General features: G+C 40.2%; 1 long non-coding RNA gene across 1 annotated transcript in view; it reads right to left on the reverse strand.

The window, feature by feature from the left end:
* Window positions 1-2,050: 2,050 nt before the first annotated feature.
* The window catches only part of LOC106952086 (uncharacterized), a 32,800-nt gene continuing 22,447 nt past the window's right edge, over window positions 2,051-12,403 (reverse strand). Inside the window, exon 3 of the long non-coding RNA XR_001425916.1 lies at window positions 2,051-3,425. This is a non-coding gene — a long non-coding RNA (uncharacterized LOC106952086). The remainder of the gene's footprint in view (window positions 3,426-12,403) is intronic.

Below are 12,403 nucleotides of genomic sequence, written 5' to 3' on the forward strand. Positions count from 1 at the left end.
GCGGTGTAAAAATGAACCACAGCAGCTGAAAATGGAACAAATGTTGCAATTTTGGTCCCCAACTGAATCGAGTCTACCGGACTATCAGGTGTGAAAACAACCTAAGACCTTGTGTGGATAGAATCAGTTAAGAAATCAAAATGAGAATTGTGGACCTCTACAGGTCTGGTTCAGATTTGGGTAAAATTTCTTGATGCCTTATGGCAATGTCTCCCAGCCCTGGTCCTCAAGGCACACTGCCTGCATGATTTAGCTGTTTCGGTGCTTAAACACACCTGATTCAGCTGATTGCAGTTCAGCAAATACCAATCGGTTGAAATCACCAGGGCTGAAGCCACGAATCACCTTAAACATGGATGGCAGTGAGCCTTGAGGACCAGGGTTGGGGAAACACTGTCTTAGGGAGCGATTCAATTGTTCAAGCAATCACATGCACTTCATGAACACAATGGGATTGTTCAGTCTTCATAACACTGAAAAAGGAGAAAAAGTCAGTGTCCAAGAAGTGGACATATTTAAGTCTGAATTTTGGATACCGAGCTGAGGAAGGAAACTTCAAAACTAACTAGAAATTGACTTCATGTGGTGAGTGGATCTGAAGACATCCACCATGAAGTTACAGCTTGGGAACAAATGTAGTTTCCAAATGCACAGTCACCAAAGGCAAACTGCCTAATTAGTTAAAAAATAGTTTGAGGACTATAAAGCCAATGATTTGGAGTGACCAATAAGAAAGTGCTGATTAGTCCCAGAGAAAATTTGTGGACAGAGCTGAAAAGGTGTGTGTGTGTGTGTGTGTGTGTGTGTGTGTGTGTGCGTAAACTAAGCTGATTCAGAGCTTAGAGTTCACTGTTTGTAAAATCCCAACTGTCCAAAACAGAAAGACTTGGTCTTCATATGATCCAATTTAATCATATGAAAAGATGGTATCGCCATCCCAATTGTGACATACATGCAGTGTATGTCACAATTCAGTGGCATACACTGCAGTCAATATTAGACAATTACATTTACAGTGTATAGATATTTCAGAAAGTTTATTTTGTCTTGCATTAACAAAGTCCCCTGGGAGTTTGGAAGAGAAACACTACGTGAGAGTCGTCATTGTGACATTTTCATCCCGAGACACCATGCTTTGCTGCTGCTCTCCAACAGTGAGTTTCAGAGATTGTTTTTCTCTCACCTTCCTTTTCAGTGTGTCTGGTAGCAAGATAAAAATGGATTGTCATCCGTCCTCATGACTAGTGGCTAAATGGGTTGCTATGTCATGTTATATTTATACCCCAGGGAAACAAAAAGATTACTGAATAAAAGTTGCTGGAAACTTTGACCTGCTTAAAATAAATACAATCTATTAGAAATGCTTCAGTTACATGTATTTAAAGAGGATTTTTAGGAGTACCGAAGCTTTTTTGCTCCCACCGGCAACCATTGTTGCTAGACTCTTTTTATTATTATTCTAGAAGCTCTAAAAGAGTCCTTTTGGCTTCAGACAACTAATTAAAGTTTTAAAATAGAATAGGTTGTTTACTCTTAGCTCTATCAGTTTCACATTGCTAATGTAAGAGCACTTTACTGTTTGTCTGTGCAGCTGGAGGGAAATGTCTGCTTAAAAATTGTGTAGGAAGAAGTGAGTAAAATACCTTAGCAGATTTGATTTTTTAATTTATTTATCATGTCACGCACCACAGTATGGTACCCAGCCTACTTACAATTACAACACACTTTACATACACCTACAAAGGAACAATCCCAAACATTTTACATTTACAAAAAATGAAAATTCATAACTGAATTACTTTTTACATGCATTCTTTAAAACTGATATATAATTAGAATGTTATGCCAGCATGCCTCTTTTAATTGAAAGATAAAGAAAAGTAAGAACATAGGTAGCGCTATATGCTAGGTGTTAAAGGTTTGAGTGTTTATTCTACTTATCTTATATATTTTTTTCCAGTTTCATTTCATTTCATTTATTCGGCAGGGAAAACGCGCATTAATTAACATTTCTGTAATTGCACCAAAATTAGCCAAAAGTCTATTTTTCATCAAAGGACAATCTTTCATCTGTCGTCCAGGGACAATGTTAAAAACAAAGGTTATACAAGCAAGGTTAAAATGACTTAACAATAAGAAACACAAAACAAAACGAGGAAACTATGACACAGTTATAAAAAGTATATGAATTAATGCAAACTAAACTAAGCTGGAAAGGCACAGATGGTCACATGGTGGATAAGGCATTATTATTCAAAATACTTTAAATGTTTTTCCAATTGATTTTAAGTGGTAAGCTCTGATTGTCTGAAGGGCCGGAATTCCGAAAAGACACTCTGACTAAAACCACTTTAATGGAGAGGGATGATGCTTAAAACTGTCAGATTATTTAGAAAATGACATGTGCTACATCATAGTCCTGCCTACAGTTGGAAAAGATGCAACTGAATAGAAACTGCTGGTATACCAACACTAAACAACTACACTGTTGAACGGTGAAGTAAGGGTGACCAACCTGGAAGATATTAACTGTATCAAAGATGACCCCCCCCCCCATCCCCAATTAAATAAATCTACTCAAATTTTAGTCCTTTACCATGTGCAAAAGGATTTGGTAAATGTAAATATACATATCTTAACCAAGAATGTCAAAAACTGGCCTTTATCACAAAGGGATGAAAAACTGCAGGTGTAACAGAACAATTTCCACTGATAATGATTGCGTTGGTCTTGCATAAATCTGCCGCTCAGCATGATGTTAATGTCAATTAAACTTTGGATGTAATTCAAGCCCAGGAACCAGCTGGATCCCAGTCGTGTTCTTATTAAAAACATCACGATCACTTGATGAGAACAACTTTATTACTTATGAGCTCCAGCACCGCTTTGTAAGCACATACTTAGTTGGTTTTGAAGTTCAGAATAAGGCTTTATTAAACTGATATTTATACACACATAAGCACACAAACCTGAGCACCTTTCTCACACAGTTTCAGCCATTTTACTTCTTATAGCATCACCTCTCAGTGGACTTTTGGGGAAAATCTCCAAAGAACAATTCAATTCTCCAAAGGACAATACAGTTACAGCTTTACACAGCATAACAATGCATGCACTAAGATATCTATAATTACTTACTTGGCTTGTTTAAGTCAGATTAAGTAAATTGCTTCTGGTAATCTGTTTAACAGAGATAAATGCACACAGTCGCCGGTGCTGAGAATGAGTTTATGTGTGGAGAGGAAAACGAGGCGTCCCTTTTGTCCCACTGTGTGGCTGTCAGTCGGCTCCTCGGAGTGATCAATGCACAGCTACAGCTGGTTGAAGGGGACCAAATCCATTGAACAGTTGATTTGGTTCCATTTTACCAGCTTTAGCAAAGCATTTTGGGTCCAAGAAGAAGAAGAGGTTGAAGAGGGAATAATCTGAAAGAGACAAGAGCCCAAATGTGAGTGGAATCATGTATGTGTGCGTCATCTCTATATGCGTTCACAATGCCCTATACATTGGCAAACTGTCACTAATAGTAACTTATGTTCTTTACTGTATGGAAATACAGAAAGAAAAAAAAAAACTGTGTGCTTAAAGAGTTGAAGAAGGAAAGATGGTGAACAAGAACAGAAGCGAGCAGGAGAGATAGAGGACAGAGAAAAATGTAGGCGATGAAAAAGCGATGAGAAAAACAGGGAGCAGGGCCCTGAGAGATAACAGAGGAGTGCATATAAATGATGGCTGCAGACAAACCAGAGAAAACAATGAATTCATCACCTAACTGTCAATACTGCTAATGAAGCCAGCGGATAGGACGGCAGGAAAATTAACTCTCATTGACCTCCGGCCCTATGCAGAACATCCGTTCTTCCTGTTTCTTTCTCACCCTCATACCCCGTACTCAAGCCCGTTTCTTTCCTAAACCCTTGGCTTTTATTCTCGGCCATTTTTTGGGACGATTGTACCCGTGGAAAAGGCCGTTTATCGTAGGCGCGGTGGTGAGCGCGGCAGCACAGAGTCCATGTACTCAGCGGTGCTGCTGGCTCACCGCTCCGCTCGTCCTTGGAGAAACTCATTTCCTGGTTCAATTAGTCCGGCTAATAACTTAATCATTAGGAAATAAACTGTTTATGGTAGGTACTGGCTGCAAAATCTTAGAGATTGATGTTTTATTGATGGAATTATGTTATTATTATTTATGTAAATTATAATATATCTCAGCTTTCACTTTTACAGATCCTTCTGCTTGTAGGTACATGATTTGTTCACATAATGCAAAAGGACCTACAGGAAACAACAACATATGAAAGGTGTGTGTGGGTGGGTGATTGGTGCTTCGTTGTAGTGGATAAAGGATTGACAGAATACTTTTCTTTCTTTTTTTTAGAAATTGCTTTGGATTTCTTTCAAATTCAACGGACACAGAGGAGGGAAAGAAAGACGGAAAGGTGGGAAAAGGGTTTAAAGGGAAAGAACAGTGAAAGGAAAGATGGATACATAGCTTACAGAAGTCTGCTTCCACATGGTGCGGATAGAGAAAAAAAAACAAAACCAGGAAACTATAGCAACAAACAACAAACTACATCATCACTGAAAAGTACGCAGTACAAGTTAATACAAGATGTATTTAGTGGCTACCACAGCCCAACGTAGAGTGTATCTGAAAATACCTGAATCTAAACACTCGTGTGTGTGCGTGTGTGTGTGAGATCTGTGTGAGAGAGTATCAGATATTCTTTTGGCAGTTTTCTCTTCAGTCTTAAGCAGACTGGACCATCAGCATTCATCTCACATCACTCCAGCATCTATGATGACAACACTTTGCATAAAGACTCCATTGTTTCAACTGGAACCTCCAGATTTCCACATTCTTACTCAACCAGACATTCCAGACTGACACTCGTTTCTGTTAATGTAAACCGTCTCCTTCAACCCTGCTGTCCTTCTGTTTCCCATCGTGTCTGAACGTTCTTCTTTTCCTCCCATAGCTTCAGCGCCTCTCTCCTTCTTGTGGCTTCTATTTTTTTTTGAAGCTTTGCATTTGGTCTTGACTCATGGATAGTACCGCTGCTATTACCACATTTTTGTGTATCTGCTCACAAAACTGCATTTGTTCGACCAATCTGGTGCTTATGTTTGTAGATCCTGAAATATATGTCTCTATTTTATTGGCCAGGGTTCAATGTCTTCAACTGATTGCTTCTAGCTTTAAAGACGTCATTCATGCCTTTTAGAAGAGAGGTTCTATTAAAAGATTAGGAGTAGTTAATGTTGTACATGGCATAGATTGGGTTCTCCCTTAGGCTAGTCCCAGCAGACCAGAGGCTCTGTTTATTACCAGCTTAAAACCACTTCAGCTTAGAATGATTTTGAACACATTCTAAGTTTTCCATAAGAAGGTAATCTAGTTCATGTTTTATTTATTTTATTTTTTTTTAAAGAAATTGTTTCTGATGATGGGTAACATGACAAAGCAACAGTGTTGACCGTTTATTGAAGTAGACTTGATTTATACACAAGGTACTTTACAATAAAATACCAACATTAGTAAAAATATACATTGGATTAACACATAAAAGTAAAGATAAAAAATACAGGCTGAAAGTTGAAGGACTATTTTAATACATTTGTCTTTATTTTCCTTTGAAGAATCAACACATTCACAACATTCAAAAGACTGCTTCTAAAATTTGCAGCTGATATTTAGTTAATATTACTGCTTTGGGATGTGTATCATAACCATAATTATACCATTAGAAGTGGAATATTTAATGTATTAATTTTGCAGCAATGGGAATCACAATTGATTTTCAGTTGTACAATTTGAATTTCTTTTTTTAAAAAGTTGTAATATTATTTCATACACTTGTTTTAAAATTAGCTCAACTGTTAAATTCCATGTATGTTTCTAATAAACTTGTGCCTGATTAAGCTTTTAATCAAAACTTGACTATTCATTAACAGTGATTACTTAGAGTTTGGAGATGTTGCACTTTGGATGCAGTCCTGTTGTTTGAGGCGAGGGGAACCACTGACCTTTATTCATTCAAATGAATGTTTTATACAATCTGAAGTATTCATAGAGCCCAAATGTATCATAGTTACAGATAAATGTTTTATAAGAAGGTTGAATACAAATCGCATGTGAGACAAAATTATACTGAATGGAGTAAAATGGCAGAACCAGGCAACCAAATAAACAATGGAGGGATCCACCTTCTAGGCAGAAGTTTGTAATAAAATAAAAATACTGTCACTATATGTACGAGGGTAGGGAAAGAGTGATCTCTCATCCTTTCCTGTTAACTCCATCCCTCTTATGCTTAATAAAGTTGTCACCCAAGAGTTTCGCAAATTGATGACTGTGCATCCATGACTCGGGTGTAAAATGAACTGGAAGGAGCAGGAGGACATTTTTCATGTCAAAAAACAGACCAGAGGGGAGAAGAATGGATGGACATAAGAGCAGGCCACTGATGGATGGATGGATGGATGGACAAATGTACAATGGATGGATTTAGACAAGCTCACACAATTCCCACCATTCCCATTAATTTGCCATATTTCCCTACTTTTAAATCACATTCCACCTTTTCCGGATTGCGTAGAAACTCAGCATGTGGTATCTGGAGGAGAATCTGAGCTTTCATGGCTTGAATCTTCTACCAGTTCCAGAGCTACAGCTATCAACAACATGCAGCCAGGCAGCAGGAATGCACGTGAATCCGGTGACTCCAGGCATATAACTCGTACGGACTGCTCACGTCTGCTTTCAATGTCAGCGAGGCCCCCCGTTTGAACCGTGCCTCTGCTCCTCTTTTGGCAGATAATGATCTGTGAGTGTCCACATTAGACAGAGAGCGAGAGCGAAGACTGCTTTGCCAGCTTCTGTGAGCATTCAAGCGCGAATATCGTCTTCAGAGGAGAAAGCGCTACACCCAGAATCCTTTTCACAGCAGGATTTTCTGTAGATTAGGGAGAGAATCCCTTTGCTGTGCTTTCAGTGCTTCATTCCACCAATCTCCGGCCCACACACTCATCAAACATCCAACCCTCCTTCACCCGGCGCACCTCCACTCAGATCCAACATCAAACAGAATCGTTACACCCATTGCGTTTTATCATTAACCTCGATCAGATGCCAGCTGAAGGCTTCGCCGGTGACTCCTCTTTCAACACTAAACTGGGGGCGTCTCCATCAGGATCAAACCCACAATAAGAAAAGGTGTTGTGCATTCACAAGTTTGGCATCTTTGCAGCTGGGGCTTTTGTACGTGGGCTGACGTGCTGCATGTGTCTGCACTCTTGCTCCAGGCTGCCTTGTAATGTAGGTGCCCTCTATCAGGCAGATTGCGTGGTTGGTGATATGGGCTGCTACTTGTCTATTCTGGGACTGTGCTGTCCACTGCATTCCTGCCCTTATATTGTAGACAGAGGGGAGGAGGAGATGATGGTTAGGGACAGCTGGACGCCGGTGGTCCAAGACAGTCAAGGAGTCATAAAGGGAAAGGTCAGGAGTTTGGAGTGTGTGGTGTCCCTGGGGAGACGTATACCATACAGGTGGTGTAACAGTGCAGCTGCCAGCCCAGCACCATGTAAGTGGGGTGACACTCTGTAACCAGTTCCGCAGTTGACTCTGTCAGTCTTGTTCATTGTGATATTTTCATTACAGATGTATGACCTAACACTCCAGGGGCTGAGCTGATACAACCTGTCTGCAGTGCCACTCCCATCAGCTTCACAGCCTCTTCACTCACTGACCATGTCCGCCCGCCTGCTCGCTCTCTCTCTCCTTATCAGGACAAGTAGGTCTCAACTACTGTCTCGGTGACTGCCAGACCTCCGCTTTCCACCCGGCGCCACGCCGTGTGGGAGGGCTGGCCTAGAATCACTTCCTGTCACCTCGGTGAACTTAGAGCAAGCTGTTTCAGGAGACCGCTGTCACAAATGGAACCCACAGAATTAAGAGCCCTGAGTCCCGCTTACCTATCCAGGCTGACACATTCATTGATACGGAGACGGGTGTTGCCCAATGTGGCAGGGAGTAGATAGAATCAAACTGGCAACCTCTCCAGTAAGTCAAATGGTTAGAAGTACAGCAGACGCCCTGCAATTTGCTTTGAAGAAAGCAGGGAAGACAGTGATAGACTGTCGAGAACTATCACTGTTTCCGCTGAAGTCGCAAAAGTTGGATTTAAATAAAATATACTTAAACTTTTTGTGCTGCCCTTTGATGGAATAGATACTTGTGACCATGCCTCTCACCTAATGGCTGCTGGAGAAAGGAACCTCCGTCCCATCCTATCCACTGATACTGCCTATCCTTGTAGCATGAATTGAGATTTGCTCTGTTAATTACAACAAGCAGGACTGTTAACAAGGGGCAGTCAGGGCAAAGTTCATTATTTAACAACAATGTGTTAGATTTTGGGCTTAGAATGTTTGGTTACACAGTGACCAGATATCCAGTCAAACAAACTACAGAGGGCAATGTCAGAACAAAATGTTGCCTTCACTGACCCACACATGCACTTCATCTTGGCCCTGAGTTTTGTTGTTATTAAATGGTTAATAAATCCCTTTTAAACAGCAGTATGCTTAATACAGCATTTCAGCTAAGTCAGCTTCAAAGGTTCAACCCAAAGAAAACCTGAATTCACACATGATGAAAATGTGAAATGACTTGTAATTACCTTAATGCAAGGTTCACTGTGGCAATAAAACAAGCTGACCCGTGGCCAGGCTATAAACTTTATCTTCAGTGGCTTGCCATATTTATTCCCACTAATTACCTACTGACTGTAGGAATGGGTAAGGTGCCGTGTATATCATCCAGCTAAGCAAAGACGCTTACGGCCAATCTAAGAGAGTCGGGGGCTCTGAGACTTGGAAGTTGGTGATTCAGTTCCTGTAGCCGTGAGGTTAGCGCCGGCAGTGCTGCTGCAGTCCACTGCAGACACCAACGTCCCCCTTGCCCCACCCTTCGTTTATACGTGAGCAGAACCCAGTGGCTGACTCAGCACTATTTGCAGGCCCGATTGGTTGATCTGAGAAGGAGACAGAAGGGTAACAGGAGCCTGTATCCTGTGCTTAGCCACTTCCTCTGCTTATCATTCCCAAAGATAAAACACGTCTGGATTAAGAAGAAAAAAAAAAAAAATTAAAAGCACTTCCTGACCTTGTTCCGCTGCTTGGCTGGGATGCCATACTGCGCACTTTAAAAAAAAAAAAATCAAAAATTGTGTTTAAAGATCCATTCACACTGTAGCTGATATTGTGGAGCAACTGAAACAGCCAACGCGCTCAGCTAACAGCGTCCCAGCCAACCCAGACTCTCCTTGCGGTAGATAAAACGTCCTAATGGGTTTGCTTACGGTTCATAATGTGTCTTGACAGGATTCTAAACGCCTATAGGACATCAATAAGCATGTCTGCAGGGCTCATACATTCTGATTACTGCAGTCTTTATCTTTCTACGCTCTTGATTTTACCTCACAATAATTTAATCCTCAAAGCGGTTTTATTCTTTAACCTTTTAATCTAACGGCAACACCCTTAAGACAATCAATACCTATTTGGATGATATATTTAATTATCCCTCTCACTCTCTGGAGACGCTTCTTCGTCAACATACACAATGCTTAACAAAAACTCAGGCCTCTCTACGCCACTCACGGAACCTTACTAGAAAAAACCGCAAAAACCGTTTAGACGGTATCTTTCCTTGGAATTAGCCGATGATGAGCTCCTTGGGACATTTATTATCTGCTTATAAAAGTTTGTAGCTCACGCCTGCCAGACGGATAGCCACAATCTGAACAGGGATAAATGAATGGGCACAGTTCCGTTTACTGAGCAGGAAGAAGCCAAAAGGCTCTGTTAAAACAACTAAAACTACGTTATCTGGGTTTTAACATCAGGAAACATGTATACCAACCGCCATATCAGAGCTGACCTCCCTTATGTTTTCACCTTTCTTTCTTTCTTTCTTTCTTTCTTTCTTTCTTTCTTTCTCTCTCTCTCTCCACCTTTACAGAGTGATTCTCACTCTGAGCACGCACCTCCCCACCCCCAGCCTCATCTCTTCCCTCCTCCTCCTCCCCCCCGTCCCCATGTTCCCTTCCTACCTCACTCCCTCTACCACTTAGTTATTTTAGCCATGCATTCATTACGGGCCGCAGCAGGGCCACAAAGGAACGCTTGATATACACTCCGTTGTGAAACAAAAATCCAATGCAGTTAAATTCAGAGAGGGTGCCTGTGTGTAAAGATGGCGTCAGCTTGCAAGTTTTTTCTGCTGTCAGGGAGCAGGTCGCTGGCACCTTCTTTCAAGGTGTGCGGAGATTTTGTTATGACTCCTCTGTTTAGACTTGGTTACAGAAAACGGTCTGGGTTACTTGGAGTCATTCAGCTCATCTTAGGCAGATCAGCATTTTCAGCGCTTATGTAAAACATGTAGCATAAGTGTCCTAGACAAGTTGTCATAAGTCAGTAAAGCTTTTGACTGTTAGGGAAAGTATTATATACCAAACTATCAGGATTATCCTGACCATATTAACAATGTGTGAAAGAAACCTGCACCCTGTTTGAAGCTCAATCATCCAGTTCAAGTTTCATCTGTATTAATATTTTAGATTCTGAATTAGAGGTGGTCACAACAGTCCAAACCCGCAAAAACCTGTGAACATTCCTTAGTTTATTTGGCCAATAGCTCAGGCCTCTTCACATGGTCTCTGCTCACAGACATATGCAAACCCATGTTCATATAGTTTCCTAACCTTCAGAATATTCAGAAAATTGAATGCAACAATTGTAGCATAAACCCAAAAGACAGCGCATTGTTAAACTGACCAGCACAACTGGGCAACTCAAAACATACTTCCCTTCTTGCTTCAAAATAAGACACAACTTAAAGCACACACCTTTATATCTGGACGTCACAACAGCTCAAACATACTTGACCAGTATTGATCATTTCTAAACACAATATTGCGGTAAAAGTTATTTTTGTTGTTGTAGCAGGTTAAGCTAAAAGGAAAAGTGAACCCAATTTAGGCTTTTGATTCACTTGTTTTTACTAATTTTACTTGTTTTTTTTTCCATTTACCCTTTCAGTTTAAAAGAAGTAATATATTTTTTGTTTGATAAATCTCGACCTCTGAAAATCACAATTTGGAAATTTCCAGATTTAAGCTATTTATCAAATTATCTTTAGTAACAAAGCTATTTTTTTACAACAGTTAAATAAGCCACTAAAAAGCTGAATATTATCAGATATTGCGAACCCAGTTCTTGTCTGTGTAAAGAAAAATCTTAGAAAAAGTCATTAATTTTCTATACGAATTTATAGAAAATATACACTGACAGGGGAGCTGATGTATAAACTGTTGACAAATATTAAACTTTATCAAAAATCTTTACTGTGACTTGTCCCAACACGTTTGAAACACTCAATTAGTCTGTCATTAAGTCTGAAAATACACACTATTATATTTACATGTTGTACTTCTTTTCTTATTTGTGTCTTTGCCATTGATTTTCTTATTCGTCTCATCCTTTATAGACGTCTTTAGAGAGGTCAGAACATTACTGTTTCTACAATAAAACCACAAGAGAACAGAAGGCGGTTTTTCAGCGCATATGACCCTGCTTCATGACGGTCTGAGTAGCCCTCACTGTTTTGAGTCCGGCCACAGACTGACCACTGGAGACGCATAAAAGGAACTCAAGTCCAACACACACACGAGCATAATGCCACACCGGCAGCCACAACGCAACATGAAAGTGTTTTAGATCATGTGACACACGGCTTTCTGGTTAACGTGAGCCATTCCAAGAATTTCTACCACAAATAATCTCATCTGTGAAATGTCCTATAACTCATCTCAGCCTTTCTGCCCTATCCTACTTTCTTAACTACATTAGCTTACAAGCTCTAGTATCAGAGTAATCAGCTTGAAAAATGGGGGGAGGAGGGACATTCAAAAGGGCAAAACAAAAGAGGAGCTGTTCAGAAGCAAGGTGTAAGTTGACTGGTCAGTGATAAATATATGCGTGCAATTTTACTTGAAAAATGCAAGTGAAATAAATGTCTGCAAAACTTGATGTAATCTAGAACCTCATGCCAGAGAGTTCTCGATGCTTCCAAAAAATATTGAATAGCTGATCATAACTCTAACTTTTACCTTGAGACCAGTTGCATTTAAGGGCGCCTTTATTAGCTCCACAAATCTGGAACAAACTTGCAGAAAACTGCAAAACAGCAAAAACACTGAGTTCCTTTACATCAAGACTAAAAGCACACCTTTAGAATTGCTTTTAAACATGCATGTCTAGAGCTAGTGGGAGACATGGTTAGTGATGTTTTGCCAAAGACAAAAAAGAAATCTTACAACCGCTAAAGTCTCACTCC

Source organism: Poecilia latipinna, unplaced genomic scaffold (genome assembly GCF_001443285.1).
Source record: "Poecilia latipinna isolate Pla-1442-1.1 unplaced genomic scaffold, P_latipinna-1.0 Scaffold491, whole genome shotgun sequence".
NCBI classification, from domain to species: Eukaryota; Metazoa; Chordata; class Actinopteri; order Cyprinodontiformes; family Poeciliidae; genus Poecilia; species Poecilia latipinna.